The 16111-nt window shown below is 48.6% G+C and overlaps 1 long non-coding RNA gene across 1 annotated transcript in view; it reads right to left on the minus strand.

Annotated features, from left to right (window-relative positions):
- The window catches only part of Gm38845, a 42192-nt gene extending 26284 nt beyond the window's left edge, over positions 1-15908 (minus strand). The window contains exon 1 of the long non-coding RNA XR_869206.2: positions 15851-15908. This is a non-coding gene — a long non-coding RNA (predicted gene, 38845). The remainder of the gene's footprint in view (positions 1-15850) is intronic.
- Positions 15909-16111: the final 203 nt, after the last annotated feature.

Genomic DNA, 16111 nt, shown 5'->3' on the forward strand with positions numbered 1-16111 from the left:
TATTGTCTTCTTTATGTTTTCCCCAGGCTTTATCTGTCTATGGTGTTTACTGTTTAAAGTCTGTCTCCTTTGAAATAAGAGCTCAGTATGGGAAGGGTTTGGGGTCCATAATGGCCACTCCACATGCATCCTTGACATCTGATCCAAGGAATGCACCTAGCTGGTAGGTAAAGAAAAGAAGAAGGAAGGAAGAAGAGGGCAAAGAAGGATCAAGGGAGGGAGAGGAGAAAAGGGAAGGAAGGAAGGAAGGAAGGAAGGAAGGAAGGAAGGAAGGGAAGGAGGAAGGGAGGGAGGGAGGGAAGGAGGGAGGAAAGAAGGATAAAGGGAGCTAGAAGAAAGATGGTTGAGGGAGGAAGAAGAAACAGAAAGGAAGAAGGAAGGAAGGGAAGGAGAGGAAGAAGAAAGGGAGGGAAAAAGGAGGAAGAAAGAGGAAGAGAGGGAGGAAGAAGAAATGAAGTAAGGAAGGAAGAGAAGAAAGGAAGGAAAGAGAGGAGGAAGAAGAAAGACGTGGAAGGAAAGAAGGAAGAGAGTGAAGAAGACAGGAAGGATTATAATGATGATCTTAGTAATTGTAACCTTGTTAGCCTGCCATTCCCTAACTGTGTGGTGTTTCTTTCTGCCTCAGTCTCCTTCATTTGCAAAGTTAGCTAATGAGACTAACTGGTTTGCTGAGCTGTAATGAGGTATGGCAAGCCTACACTCAGTAAACACTGTTACTGTGACATCACCTGAACAGCCACCAGGAGGCAGATGACCTGGTCAGGCTCGGTAGAACTCATTTTCAGAAGATGTCCCTGGGAAGCTGCTCCAGGTCCTCCTGCCAGGGCATGAGAAGGTGCTCCCTGTCTGAGAATCAGGCTTTTCCCTCAAAGGGGCACAAGGTATCTTTGATACAGAGGTGTGTGAGGGAAGCCAGAGATCACAGGGCTTCTGGGTAGAAACAGGTCCAACCATTTGTGTCATATGTGGATCCATCTGCTGGGAGTCAGCCATCTTTCCAGGCCTAGAGTCTGGACAAACCTTCCCAGTTTGTGCGCCACGCTCAAGCTAGCAAAAAGAATTCGCAAATGAACCTGAATCAGATAAAGTATTAAATCTATCCTTGAGCCGGCGGGATGGCTCAGCGGGTAACAGTGATTGCTACCCAAGCCTGACAAACTGAGTTCAATCTCTGGGAGGCAATGGAGAAAAGAGAACTGACTCCCAAAAGTTATCCTCAGGCTTCACGTGCATGCGCACGCGCACACACACACACACACACACACACACACACACACACACACGTAATAAAGTAAATGTATTAAAACTTCTCTTCGGGAGAGCCAAGCTCAGGCCTTCACCATTGAATACCCAGATAAAGAGAAGCCCAGAGGGTGGAGAGAATCTGCCTAGGGTCTCATTGCTGGAGAGAAGTAATGATGGAGCCAGCACCCCTAGACAGCGTGTGCCCCTCCACAGAGAGCTTAGGGGTGAGCCAAGTTCCCACGCCCCTCACCAGAGGTTGTGACAGCTGGGACCTGTTTCATGTGTTTGGCTCTGAAGTGGCAGCTGTTCTTCGCTCTGCAGCCAGGGGTTCCCTCCAATGAGAGCAAAAGCTACAGAGTACATAAGCATCTCTGTGTCCCACCAGCTGATGCTACTCTATCTGCCTCCAAAAAGAACCACATGGCAGGCAGCTCACCATGCAACATAAGGGGTGCTGATGGGAACCATAGGTGCCCACAGGGATCCCACGATTGGCCACACCCCAGTTCTCACAGTCTCTACCCGAGGCCAGCATGGACCTAGCTCCAGCCTACATTTGACCTTCTCCTGCCCTATGTAATGCCATGGGCAGGACCCCCAGGCTGCCCACAGGAAGTGCTAGGGCTCAGGATGTCATGGCTGACTTTGGCACCTGCCCTGTTGGCCTAATAATGAGTCAGGACTCACTAAGGAGAAAGCCTCAAGTGGCAGCAGGAGTAACTCCAAATGACTTAATTGATTTAATTCATTGAAAAGAGGAAAGGAAGCCAAGCCCTTCTGAGGGCTGTCTGGGAGCCTGCTTGGGTCATGAGTGCTGTTGAGAGGTCCCTAGCATGTGACTCTGTACCAGGGAACACACACACACACACACACACACACACACACACACACACACACACACGCGCGCGCGCGAACACACCCATGCCCCAGGTCCCCATAGGAAAGGCAGGCCTGCCCGGATCCTCATTGTCTTAGGAGCACCAGCAACTAGGGATCACACGGAGGCCATCACAGTGAAGCATCAACAATGACTTTGTGGCCTAGCCCCAGAAAGCCAGGTCTGGGAAGATGCCAAAGCTGGAAGCTTCCTCAACAAGAGAGGGCTGGGTCAGGCAGTGCAGGAAGGATGAGAGGTGAGGATTCCTGATGATTCTGAGCTATGGGCAGAAGCCAGAGAAGCTATGGGGGACAGTGATGGGCAGCAGAGCCCTGATAAACTCTTCCCATTGAGAAAGACCTGCTCAGGAGGCAGAAGACCTCAGCCCCAGTGAGTCACACCGCATGGAGAAAGCCCAATAAGAAAAAGCACAGACTACCCATAGCCCTCCCTGTAGTTTATCCCACTTACCCTCACAGTTCTGTGAGGTAAGTCATGCCACAGATCCCATTTCACTGCGGGGAAGTCAAACTTCTGAGAGGTTAAGACAAGTTGGCTCCTAGTCAACAGCGAAGCTAGGGCTTGGATCCAAGTGTGCTAAACTCCAGCATCCAGGTTGTGACTGAACACTCTCCAGAGACTCCATGCCAGTGACTAGCAGGAACCCTGATTGAACAGATGTACAGTCCTGATGGACATAAAATGTTTTTTTTTTAAATGCCTGGCCTATGCTGGACATGGTGACACATGCCTTTAACCCCAGAACCCATGAAGTAGAGGAAGATGGATTTCTGTGAGCTTAAGGCCAGTCAGTTCTACACAGTGGATTGAGTTTAAGGCCAGCCAAGGTTACACAGTGAGGCCTTGTCTTATAATAAAAGAAAGACACTCTAAATCAGTCCATGACTGCTCCAGAAGAGCCCCTCAACTAATGGCAAGGGTTAAAGGTCCTTCGAAACTGAGAGCTGCGGTCAGAGGAGCAGGAGAAGGGAGGCTCCACCATGGGTATCATTGACCAGCAGAACCTGAAGGAGAGGACCAGCATATCTCACTGCTATATGTCTCAGACCATGACCAGCAAGCAGGACAGGCAGACCCCTCCTGGAGCATGGACATATACAATAAGGCACACAGTCCAGAACCCCCCTGAGCACCTCCCAAGCACCAGCTACCTCTGTGATGTGAATCCATCTGGAGCTAAGGCCCTGCCCAGCCACTGTGACTCTGTCTGAGCCAGTCAATCCATATCCAAGGTCAGAGGTTAGTCAAAGGTCAGGGTCATATTTCATTTAAAGGCTGGTTTGAAGTCTCTGCTAGAGGTCAGGATTATTGGTTCATCTGATGCTTGGCCTTTAAGCAGTGGGTGACATGAAGGACAAGCTGGGAGGTTCCATGCCCTGGGCCTAGATTAAGAGTCTGTAGTGAGTCATTGGGGTAGTCCTTGGAGTGACCCCTGAAGTCTGGCTACCTCTGGGTCACCTGCTAGGGATCTGGTACAAGGTGGGGCTGGAAGGCTCCAGGGGTGGGCAGAAGCCTGTGCCCAGCCCTGTAGACTCCTCACCCCTCATTCTTCCTAGCTGAAGTCATCCATGGGCCCGGCCACCCCAGGCCTGGGAGGGAAGCAGAGGTTCCTCTGTACCTCCTCCAGAGGACCTATGGGTCAGGATCTCCAGGACTGCAGGTACTGGGCCTCAGAAGATGGGGTACCCCACCACACTGCTGCCAGGCCCATACCTATGGGACAGCCATGAAGAGTCAGTTAGTGGTCAGATCATACTGAGCCTTAAGCACATGCAAGACATAATTCATATCCGGTTCTCTCCCATCTCCTTCCTTCCTTGCTTGCTTTTCTTTTTTTCTTCCTACTTTTAGAGACAAAGTTTCATGTATCCCAGGCTATTCTTGAACTTGCTATGTGGACAGTGGCCTTGACCTTCTGTTCCTCCTGAGTGTTGGGACTACAGGTGTGTACAGCCATACCTGGTTTCTTTGGTGTTGGGCTCACACCCGGCACTTGAAGAAGTCTAGGCAGACACACTACCTGGAGAGATACAGCCCCAGCCCAAAATGTTTCTTTTAATCTAATGATGTTACTTTCTGCCTTGCAGGCAAGGAAAATGAGGCACGGCTCTTGTCCTTCAAACCCAGGTGGCCAGCCTCATTCTTAGCCACCTAGATGATAAGAATAAGATCAATATGAAGCCACCCATTCAAGGAGGCCATGGAGTCAAAGGTTACCGAAAGTCCCCATCCCCCATGACCTTCTGGAGGTTTGAAGCTCAGACTCTGAGTGAAATAATGAGATCCTGCAGGGTGATCTTAGAGTAGAGATACCCCAGGCAGCATTAAAAGAGTCATCGCCTTTCTTTTTAATTGTCATTGTATGTGTTTAGTGTGTGTGTGTGTGTGTGTGTGTGTGTGTGTGTGTGTGTGTGTGTGTGCATGCGCGTGCGCACAGTGCAGGGAGGACAGTTCTTTCCTCTCACCACCTGGGGCCCAGGGATAAGATTCAGGTGGTCAGGTTTGGCAAACGCCTTTATCCTCTGAGCATCCTATCCCTGGCTTCATTTCTACTGTCCCTCACCCTCGGTGCTTGATGCTGTCATCTCCATTTCTCTCTGTGGACCCAGGGCATTTCGGCAGGCAGCTTGCTCTGAGAAGGGTCCCCTACAGGCTTTTCTGGCTCCCAAGGAGTATGGGTGAGAATCAGCAGGGATAGGATGCTCCCAGACAGAGTCTGCTAGCTGTGGTCCTCAGGTTAGCCTATGAGACACAGGTTCCCAAGGGTGGTGGGGACATGGGAAGTATTTGGGACACCAGGGCACTGCATTGGACCTTCAACTTCTCGTTGCTGGGGACTCCCAATTTAATCCTGAATGTCATTGTGCCAGGTACTCAGAGATGTCCATGGAACTAATTGTACCACTTGCTGGGCTTAGTCCAAGGAGGTAGGACAATGGGTGCTGTTGGCCCTCTCCCTCTGGGCCACTTCTCAATGATGGAGGAGCCTCCCTTCTCCAGCACCTCTGGCTACAGATCTCAGAGCAGGGCCTAGGATGCTGACTCTATCAGATCCAATCCCTTTTGCTAGCATATTCAGAGTCATCCTCTTTGCTGTCCTGCAATGGGATTCAAATGTAACATACTAGAAAAGAAAATAAGTGGCTAGAGAGATGGCTTGGCGGTCAAGAGCAGCTCACTGTTGTCTGTAACTCCAATCCATGGAGCCCACACCTTCTGGCTTCCACAGGCACAAGACATGAACACATGATGCACAGATATACTACAGGGCAAAATACTACTGCATATAGAATAAAGATATTTTAAAGAGAGAGAAAGAAAAGGAGATCAACACAACACATTAACCAATAGAGAGGAGGCATAAACAGAGAAGTGATTTCCCCTGGAGCCCAGATTATAGTTGCAGAGGGTCAGCGGGGCCGCACCCAAGTGGACAGCCAGCGCTGCTGACCCGGAGCACTGTGGCTGCTGCTGACCCGGAGCACTGTGGCTGCTCTTTGCTGGGAATGTGCTCCTCACTGAGGTTCCTAAAACCTCAGAAGTGGTAGGTGGCTCGCAGCCAAACACCAAAGAAACCACGGAGTATTTTCCCTCAATTTACCTGGTAAATCTTAAGCAAGAATGAATCTATAAAGTAGAGTTAGTGCTTGGGACTGGATAATAAAAAGCAGGTTTTTCACCTCCAAGATTGACTGGTGTGACTATAGGGGTCATGGAAGGGACAAACTATGCTTCCACCAGCTGCTGCTTCACTCTGCAGTTACAGGTCACCACTGCCATCCAAAATGTCCATGAATCCCCGAGAGTCAGTGAACGGAGGCTATGACAGGATCTTCCTCTCCTGGCCTGTCAATCATTCTTGTTCAATGGAACATATAGGCGTAGGGGAAGTTTGCTCATAGCTGGTCATTTTATCACTTGCCAGTCTGAGGGATACCACAGATCAAGGAAGGATGGAAAGTTCAATTCCTAGATCCACAAGACTAGAATCACCCTGCACTGAGACTCTGCGATCTGATAAACCCATTTTACTTAAGCTGCTCGGAAGCTGTCCCTTGGTTATTCATCATCATGAGTCTCCAGTTGGAGGAGTAACATTCCCATTTGCAGCACTGGGGACTGAACCTGGAGCCTCACGGGTGCTAAGCAGAGGCTCTACTGAGCCACATCTCCAAGAGCTGACTTTGCAACCTTTCCAGCTGCTTCTGGAGGCAGAGGTCTCCTGATCCCTGCTGGGTGTTACTCTCTCCATATATCCAGAAAAACAGACGAAGCCAGTCAGCACCTAGTGGAGCTTCCTGGAAAGGGGGTGGTATCTCTGGAAAAAACAGACCTTTTGGAGATGAGATGGGTCTTGTGTAGGTGACAGATTGGTTGGTCCTAGAGTGCCTGGAGGATTGTCCCCTCCCCAGCTCCTCCTCTGACTCAAGAGAAGGGATTACTGCCACATTCCTTATCCCTGTCATCCTTTATGCTGTTAAGTGCTTTATAGGCACCAATTTGCTAAGCGCCCCACCCGAGGATGCTTGCCTACCAGCAGGGCTTCTAAGGGTGACACAAAGGCAAGACCTAGCCTCACCTGTCCTAAACTTGGAAGGCCTCCCCAAGAAAGCTCCTGCTCAGCCTCCAAGGGTGGAACTCAGAGACTGCAGAGCAAAGGCCCCTGTGGAGGCTGCTGAGACCCGTAGCCTAGAGACACCAGGGAACAGAGGATGCAGCCACCAGGACACAGACCAGAGAACAGATCCCAAGATTCATCACAAGACATGAAGAACCACTGGAGGGTTGATCACAAGGCGATGCAGCTACCTTGAGCCTTCCTTTCCCTGCTTCTCTGGGCATATACGCAATGACCATCACCACCCCACCCCCACCCCCAGGTCTCCACTGTACTCAGATGCAGTAGCCTTGAGTTTTGTCTTCAATGGGCTGAAATCTGTACCGATGCCTTTGGCTGCAACCTTTGGGGGTTCTGACTTGAGAGAATGAAGCTGCCAGGACAGTAGGGGTGAACTGCTTCTTGATTGAAAATTTTTGCATCTCAGTCATTCCATGTTGAAGAGAACACTGTGGCTCTCTAACTGCCAAGAGTTCAAGTACAAATCTGCCATCTGGGCTCAAGTAGTCTTTCACCTTTTTCTCCTTTGTGTTTAAATATCACAGAAGCTGATCTCTTGGGGTCCTGATATCCCCTCTTTGAAACTGTCTGCCCTGAGGTGTCACCCTATTCCTCACCATCACACAGTTCAGATACACACCCCAGGAGCCTTCTCTCACCAGCGGCTTCTTCTCTCACAAACTCCATCTCATCTTCAAGAGATCAGACCAGGCCTGGGGCTGAGCTGGTGCAGCACTTGCGGCCCACAGAGCCCTAGGTTGCATCCCCAGTGCAGCACAACCAGGTGTGGTGGTGCACACATATAATCCTAGCACTTAGGGAGTGTAGGGTCAGAAGTTCAAAATCATCCTCAGCTACATGGTGAGTTTTCAGTTATCCTGAGATGACTTGTCTCAGAGAGGGGAGTGAGGGCTACACCCACAGTAGGTCTCTGGTATTAATTATTTTGAACCATTACACTGTCCCTCTGTCTTTTCAGTCCTGGGTTCTGGGCCCACCTCCACCCTATTGTGAACTCCGTTCCCAGCACCTACCATGGTGTTGGCCCCTGCCTAGTTAGAGCACAGAGAATGTTCAGTGGTTTTTGAATTGCCAGAGCTCCAGGGATAATTCAGGGATGAGAGTTCCTATAGGGAGATAATTGGGTGAGGGATACTAAAGACCGGCCGTTCAAGCTAATCACCATCATCAGTGGGGATCTGCGCAAGTCTTTGTTGTGAGAGAATGTGGAAGGAGATCTGCTCTGGGGTTATGGGGTGGGCACAGTCTGCAAGGAAGTGATGAAAGATGCAGAAATGAAGCTAGACATTGAGGTTGGAGACCAGACAAGGATGGGGTGTACAAACACCATATGGCAGCAAATGGGGCAGTAGAGAAAAGATGAAGATGGGAGCAGAAGAGACAGGAAAGACAGGTAAACAAAAAGGAGAGAGAGAGAAGGGCAGGGGAAGAGGGGGGAGATAGAATAGAAAGGAAGAGGCAAGCAAGAGAAAGATGAGCAGGAAGAAAAGAGAACATGAGAGAGAGAAAAAGGAGAAAGGAGAAAAAGGACAAAGAAGAGGAGGTAAAGGAAGACAAAGAAAAAGAATAGGAGGAAGAAGATGAAGAAGATGAGGGGGTGCAGGAGGAAGAGAGAACAATAAATAAGGGAAGATAAGGATAAAGAGGAGGGCAGAAGAGATAGTGGAGAGGGGAGGGGAGGGGATAAGGGAGAGGAGGAAAGAGGGAGAAGGACAGGGAGGGAGAGGAGCAGGGTTAACTGAAGGAGGGAATGTTGTTCCTCCCTCCCCAGCTGCCTTGGAACCCGGCTGGGCTTTGCATCTGCAGCAGTGCTCCCGAAGTTCCCACATGTCAGGGCATGATTGAAGGCTGAGGGGAAGACAGCCAAACTGGAAGGCAGCCCAAAACCATTGCCAAGAAGGTGTGTGCCCTGGAGAGTGGCAGTGACAAGGATACAGTATTGGCTCTGTGGTCCCGTCCCCCCTCCCCTGTCACACTCCCTCCACCCTGCTCCTAGCTGGCTGAGCTGGACAGGATGGCAAGTCCTTCAGTGGCTGCTGGGGACATGGCAAGGGTGTGGCCCAGCTTAGACCATGGTGGCTGGGGGGATCAGGAACCAAAGGAACACTGGGATTAAAGTTTCACTTACCTGCCTGGAAAGTGCCCAGGTATTGTGTGGGCCAGGATTCCAGGGTGCTGAGTAAGGCTGCCATCCCAGCATGGATAAGGGAGAAAGCCCTGGCCACTGGTTGTGGGGGAGGGGATGGCCAAGGGGGATAGGGATCCCAGCTGTCTCTTGCAGAGAATGATAGTGTCACCACTATCTCCTCCCATGATGTGGCCCCCTTTCTCACAGCCCAAATCAGACACACATTGCTGAGGGCCCGGCTAAGAATGGAGTGATAGCATCCAGAGTCAGGATGGGGAGTTGAGGGCCAGCCTGGGCTACATAGTGAAGCCTCCTCACCACTTCCCATCAAAAAAAAGAAAATGGGGGAGAGAAGCTATGTGCAGACTTTGTGGTATATGCTGAAGGATAAGAGAGAGATCAGGTACCCAGCAGGAAGAGACCAAGAAAGACAGGAATGAAGAATGACAGAGAAGTAGAGAGCAGCTGGCTAACCTTTGCTCTGTTTTGTGCATATGACAAAGAAGTAAATGGGGTCTAATCAGAAACCAGTGCGTGCTGATCAACCTGAACCCCAGTGACAAGGCAAACCTCATGCCTGACCTCACACTAAACTTTAACTTCAGACTCACTGCTAAACCTGCCTTCAGACTCGTCCCTAATCCCAGCCTCTCCAACCACACTAAGCCTGAGCTTGACAGCCAGCCAGCCCTCAGACTGACTAGGTCTGGGGAGAGATGGTGTAGATAGTTCTAGAATAATCACACCGCTGGTAGAATCTGTGGGATGGTGCCAGGGTGGTGTTGGATATGGCTAAACAGCCAAGAAAAGCCTTGTGATTCTCTAGCATGGCCCTCAGACCCTTTGCAGGTAGACAGATTCTCAGAGCATTCCCTCTCTTTCCTTGGTTTTGCTATTTTTTTCCATGACTCCGGGGTCTTGACCATCTTGCGGCCCTTTGGTATAACCAACCCCCAAAAGTTCACACACTGGCAAAGGTGGTGCCAAAGTGTGATTTTTTAAAAGACGGGGAGGCCTAGTAGAGGGTGAGTGAGACACGGACACTGTAGGTCATACGTGGACTAATGTTGTCTCGTGGAAGTGTGTCATGTCTCCTGTGGCTAGGTCAGTTATCACAAGAGCGGCTGTGATGAAGTGAGACCACCTTGCCCCTTAGCAGATTGTTCCCTGTCCACGTCTCCACCATATTCCGACGGTCGCAGAAGCATGGCTGTGCTATGACGCGTGGCCCAGCAAGCCTTGTCTCTTTGTATATCACCTAATAGTACGTACGTACTCTGTTATTACAACACAATAACTAGGTCTCCTGCTTCAGGTTCAGCCTTACCCACCAAGACTAAACTTTACCTCCTCTCCATCCAATCCTATCTAGAAGATTCTATCCTTCCCAGAGTGCCTACCATGATGTGAATTAACAATCTACCTAGAACCCACCCACAAAAAACATTTGACCCAGAATGTGTTCTGCTTACAAGATGTGCAAGGACAAAGATGGAGCAGAGACAGAGGGAATGGCCAACCAATGACTGGCCCAAATTGAGAACCATGGGCAATAAACAATCCCTGATACTATTAATGGTACTCTCTTATGCTTGCAGACAGGAGGCTAGCTTAACTGTCTTCTGAGAGGCTCTACCCAATGGTCAGTGGAAAGGGATTCAGTCTCACATCCAAACATTAGATGAAGCTTGGGGAGTCTTTTGGCAGAATTAAGGGAAGGATTGAGAGACCTGAAGAGAACAGGGACTCCATAGGAAGACAAACAGAGTCAACCCACCTGAACCAGAGACTGAACCACCAACCAAAGAGTGAATAGAGGCTGGACCTAGGCTCCTACACACATGTAGCACATGTCTTCTTATGGGTCCCCCAACAACTGGAGCAGGAGCTGTCTCTGAATCTGTTTCCTGCCTGCTTATGGATCCTGTCCCCCTAACTGGACCACTGTGTCTGGCCTCAGTGAGAATATGCCAACTCCTGCAGTGACTTGACATGCCGGAGGGAGGGGTCAGCCAGAGTGGGGCGCCCACCTTTGCAGAGGAGATGGAGAGGAAGGAATTGGGGGAAGATCTGCATGAGGGAATCCTGGGAGGAAAGGGGTTGCTGATCCTGTGATGATAGATAAACAAACAAACAAACAAACATCCACCAAGGAGACCAGGCAGTGGTAGCACAAGCCTTTATTCTCAGCACTCAGGAGGCAGAAGCAGGCGATCTGTCTGCATTTGAGGCCAGCCTGGTCTACAGAGATAGTTCCAGAACAGACAAAGCTACACAGAGAAACCCTGTCTGGAAAACAAACAAACAAACAAACAAACAAACAAACAAACTGCCACCAAAAAAAAAAACAAAAACAAAAACCTCCCAAGAATCTAGAACCTTCCATTGTCTTCTTTTTCTTTTTTAATATTTAAAAATCTTTTACTTATTGACAATTGTTAGGAACAAGTCTGTGGGTATATTGTATCTGACTTTTCAAATTTATGTTTTTAGAATTCATACAGGAAATTAATGGCTTCAATAAGTAAAGGTGAAAGTAGCTATACAGAGATTATGTGGAGGCTTTTGCTTTTCAGTTTAGCTCTTTCCCCCCACCTCTATCAGTCCTTTGAGAAGCCCACACAATGCATTCTGATTGTACTCACCTCCTCTTCTCACCTCACTCCTCCCAATCCACCCCACACCCCAAATTGGTGTCCTCTCTTTTTGTTTAACTCATTAAATACAGTCCAGTGCAGCAGGGCAGCTGCACATGGTTGCGTCACCCTGCACAAGACCTGCACAAACTCAAGCCAGACAAAATCCAAGCTTGGAGAGGGGAGACACACAGCCCAACCCCTAGCTCCTGAGGAGAGTCTCTTTTCTATTGTCTTCCAAAAATGTAACTGTTAACTTTTGCAGAGGGACTGCAAAATCACACACTATCTCCCCAGACAGTGTTTTCATACACAATACTGCAGTGAACACCTTTACAGTTTTTAAAAGCAAAACACCTCCTCAAACCAGAAAAAAACATGCTAAACATCATTTTAACAATGTTGAAGATTCGAACCCAGAACCTCATTCATGGTTGGGAGCAAATGCTCTACTATTGGGCCATATCTCAAGCTCCTCAAAATATTTAACAAGTCAAGTCAAGGGGCTGAGGACATGACTCAGTCAGTACAGTGTTTGCCACACAAGCATGAGGACCCAAATTCCAAATTCCCAGCACCCAGGCAAAAAGCCTGGCACTGTGGTGCACATCTGGCACATCTGCAATTCCAGGGAGACAGACAGGTGGAGCTCCTTGGCCAGCCAGTCTAGCTAAACTCATGAACTCCAGGTTGAGTGAGAGATCTTGTCTCAAAAATCTAAGGTGGAGAGCAATAAATACACCTGACTCTAATCCCTGTCCTCCATACATAGATACACATGAACACACACACACACACACACACACACACACACACACACACACACACACACACACACATCAAACTAAAAATCTAGAGATAGCTGCTCATGGTAGTCTTTAATCCCAGCACTCAGGAGTCAGAAGCTACCAGATTTCTGAGTTTACTGATCTACATAGTGAGTTCCAGGCCAGTCCGAACTGCACAGTGAGACTCTATCTATTAAAAACTAATAATAAAAAAATAAAATATAAAATAAGAGCAACAAAATCTGGTGAAAATTCACTGCCCTTCTGAACATTTGCAGTCTTTTAGGTGATTTTTCTGACAATTAACTATTATATCTCAACAATGTGTGTATGTCTCTTTTCTAGATGAGTCAGATTTGAAAGTTTTTACTTCTTGCTTTGACAGTCACACTGTCTAAACACTGCCCCCCTCTGCCCCCCCAAACCTTCTACAGAGCTGACTCCCAGGGTTGCCTGATGTGAGCAGGGAGAACAATAGGGTCAGCCTCTCTCATAGCAGCTTCTCCATCCTTCTGGTGTCAGTGTCTTGCAGGTAGAATTTGCCTTTGCCAACACACTTACTAATTCTTGCCCAAATTCATGGAAGAACACAAACCCCCTTGGTGTAAGGTTACGTCTCAGGGCATCTCTGTGTTGACGAGGTTCTCCCCATGGACCGGTGCGGACAGCTGTATGTCTGCTGCCGCCATCTGCTCTTCAGCCTTCACCGTGTCCGTTCCTGGTTCCTCCAGCATCTTGTGGGCTCATGTTGCTTTTGTTCCATGTGGTGCTTCATTAATTCTTCCTGGGGAGTCGTGAGCAAGTGTCTGTTTGCTGAATTATCCCTCCACCATTCAGATTCATAACTTAGACCAGATATTTTCTGGGCTGGCTTTTCAATAATGTTAGGTATGGAGCCTAAAAATAAAATATTGTAAGCCCAGAACATGATGTCATGGTCTACAGTGAGTCGGGCATGGACTAGAGAAAGAAACTTCTGGCAAGAAGTTGTCAGGCAAGAGGTCAGTTCCAAGGGGGACTGAAAGACAGGCTCCAAGACAGGACATAAGGACAAAGGGTGGGCCAGCTAAGGCCCTGGAACACGATGTAACGATAAAGGTGGTGGGTGCCTATTGATCAAGCTATAAAGACAGTGAGAGTGCCTGACTCCAGATGGGTCGGCTCAGGATGAGAGGGACAAGAGTTGATAGTGGTCCATGCTAGCTAAGTCAGATTAAAGTAACCTCAAGACTTCCTCCTCCCCAGGGAGCCTGTGCAGAGTGCCTGTGACCTCTCCCCTAGTGAACTCTTCAACTTTGGGATACTTAAACCCTACACATATTCTTGCAGCCTGTCCTGAATTGGGAAGAAAATGGATAAAACTATCCCACTTTCCTAGTAATGCCACCCTGAAGAAAGTTCAGGGGATGACACAGCAGAGAATGGGGCGGGGTGGGACCTGTGTGGAGAGGCCCCATGCTAATCTCAGTAGAGGCTGTTGTAACTTCACTCACTCACTCTTCTAAACTGTGTTCTTGTGTCGATACTTGATCCTCACTCTTATTCAACTCCTGAGCTTCCACCGTGTCCTGTCTGAAGTCTTCCCTCTCCAGAGCATAACAACCAGGACTCCCGCTAGTATCAAAGCCAAAGGAAACCAGAGACATGGATATTTGAAACAGAGCCTTCCTGTGCAGCTAGCCTTGAACCTGCTGTGTAGTCCAGGCTGGCTTAGACTTGCAACAATGCTCCCCACATACACCCCACCCCAGCTTCCAAATGCTAGGATTATAAGCTTTGCCCCATGCCCTGCTTAAGCTGCAGTGTTATGTTTACTGTGGTAAATGTACAAAATGTCAGATGCACCATGCTCCAGCTTTGATCACGTGCACACTGCTTTTTGGCCGCCATTAGTGTCCAACTTTGGAAAGACGTTCGTCTTCTCAAGTTGAAACTCCAAACTCATCAGAAAGCTGCCATTTCTTCTCACCCCCAGTCCTGGGCTATGAGCATCCCTCCCACCTCTCTCTATTTGACTCTTGTGGGTACTTCGTACAAATGGAATTCTACAGTATTTGCCTTTTTGGATGGATATTTCACTTAGTATAATGTCCTCAGAACCACCCTTGTGCTAGCATGCCAGAATCCTATTCCTTTTAAGACAGCACAGTATTTTTCTGTGTGTACACCCTTGTGTGTACACAATATTTTTCTGTGTGTACACCCTTGGTTTAACTTACACATTCATCCATCAATGAACACTCAATGGCTTCCATCTTTTTGCACACATATGTGTCCTTGTGCATATATGAATGAAAGAAAGAAACGGAGTCTCACTGGGTAGTCCTGGCTGTCCTGAATGTCACTATGTAGACCTGGCTATTACCTGCCTCTAGGTGCTGGGATTAGAAGCATGGGCTACACGATTGCTTGGTCTTCTATTAACACAAAACCTGACTTTTCCCTTCAGCACACTCAGGTACTCCGAGTCACAAATTTTAGGGCTTCAAATGTAAATGTAAAAAAAAAAAATTCTACCTCTATGATAAACAGAAAACAACCCAAGAACAGCATAAAACAGCCAGAAAACTGAAAGTATAAAGCAAATAAGACACAAAGAAGTAACATGAGCCCCAAATGTCCATCTTACTACTGACAGAAGCAAAATCAACCGCAAAGCTCCATTTGGGGGTAGGGGGAGCGGTGCTGAAGAGGTGGCTTAGCAATCAAGAGGACCCAGGCTTGGTTCCCAGGATCCACACCAAACAACTCACAAACACCAGTATCTCTAGCTCATGGGAGTCCAACGTCCTCCTCTGGACCTGGGCGCTGCATACATAGGCACACACCTGCAAGCAGACACACACAAGAAAACACAGATCTAAAATAATAACAATACTAAGTATCTTTTAATACTCTCAAGTTGATCCGTTTTATTTAGTGTGTGTGGAAGGCTGAAAGTGACCCTTCAGAAGATACCCACACCCCTAACCACGGAGCCTATACATTTACTTGGTAAAGGGGGGTTTTGCAGTTAACACTAAACTTGGAGGTGAGGGGGCTGTCCTAGGTCACCTGGGAGGGATCCAAATGTCATCACAAAAGAGGGCAATTGTAAGGCAGAGGGGAAGGCAAGGTGGCCACAGAGAACCTGGCAGGACATGGCCATAAACCAGGAAGTGCCCACAGCTGTCTCCCCACCTGCTGTCAGCTGCAGGGTAGGAGAGAGGAAGGAGGGGGTGCAGATGTGGGGAAGAGACCTGGAGATTTGAGCACCACTGTAACACACATATATTGCCAAATTGTTGTGTGCTGGCTGAGGTCACTGTGAAGCTGGCTCTGGAACTGGCCCTGCCCTATTTCAGATCCAAGCACATTTGTCTGAAAGCACCTTCCAAGGCCCCTTGTCTGTGGATGGGCTGGCCTCTCTAACCCTGACAGAAGGGAAGAGAACAGAAGTCAGACCAAGAGTAAAAAGTATGTCTTTGAGACCAGCTAGCAGCCAAACCATAACAAAGGTTATCCTGTTTCACTCACAGTATGAGAACAGCCGGGAAGGGAAGCTGGGACCTTAGCCGCCAAGAGGATGTTCAACCTGGACTCCAGGTGATTTCCTCAAGTTCCCCAGCGGGCTCTGCTGGGTCTTTATGAGACCACAATTTGATGATGTCACCCACCTGAGTTTGGTTGTTCTTTCTTTTACTTGGAAACCTCACCAGAGGGAAAATTGCTCTTTTGGGGCTCTCCCTATCAGGAGATCTAGCCTGATCTAACCTGGCTTCACCAGTCATTTCTGCT

Source organism: Mus musculus, chromosome 6 (genome assembly GCF_000001635.26).
Source record: "Mus musculus strain C57BL/6J chromosome 6, GRCm38.p6 C57BL/6J".
Classification (NCBI taxonomy): Eukaryota; Metazoa; Chordata; class Mammalia; order Rodentia; family Muridae; genus Mus; species Mus musculus.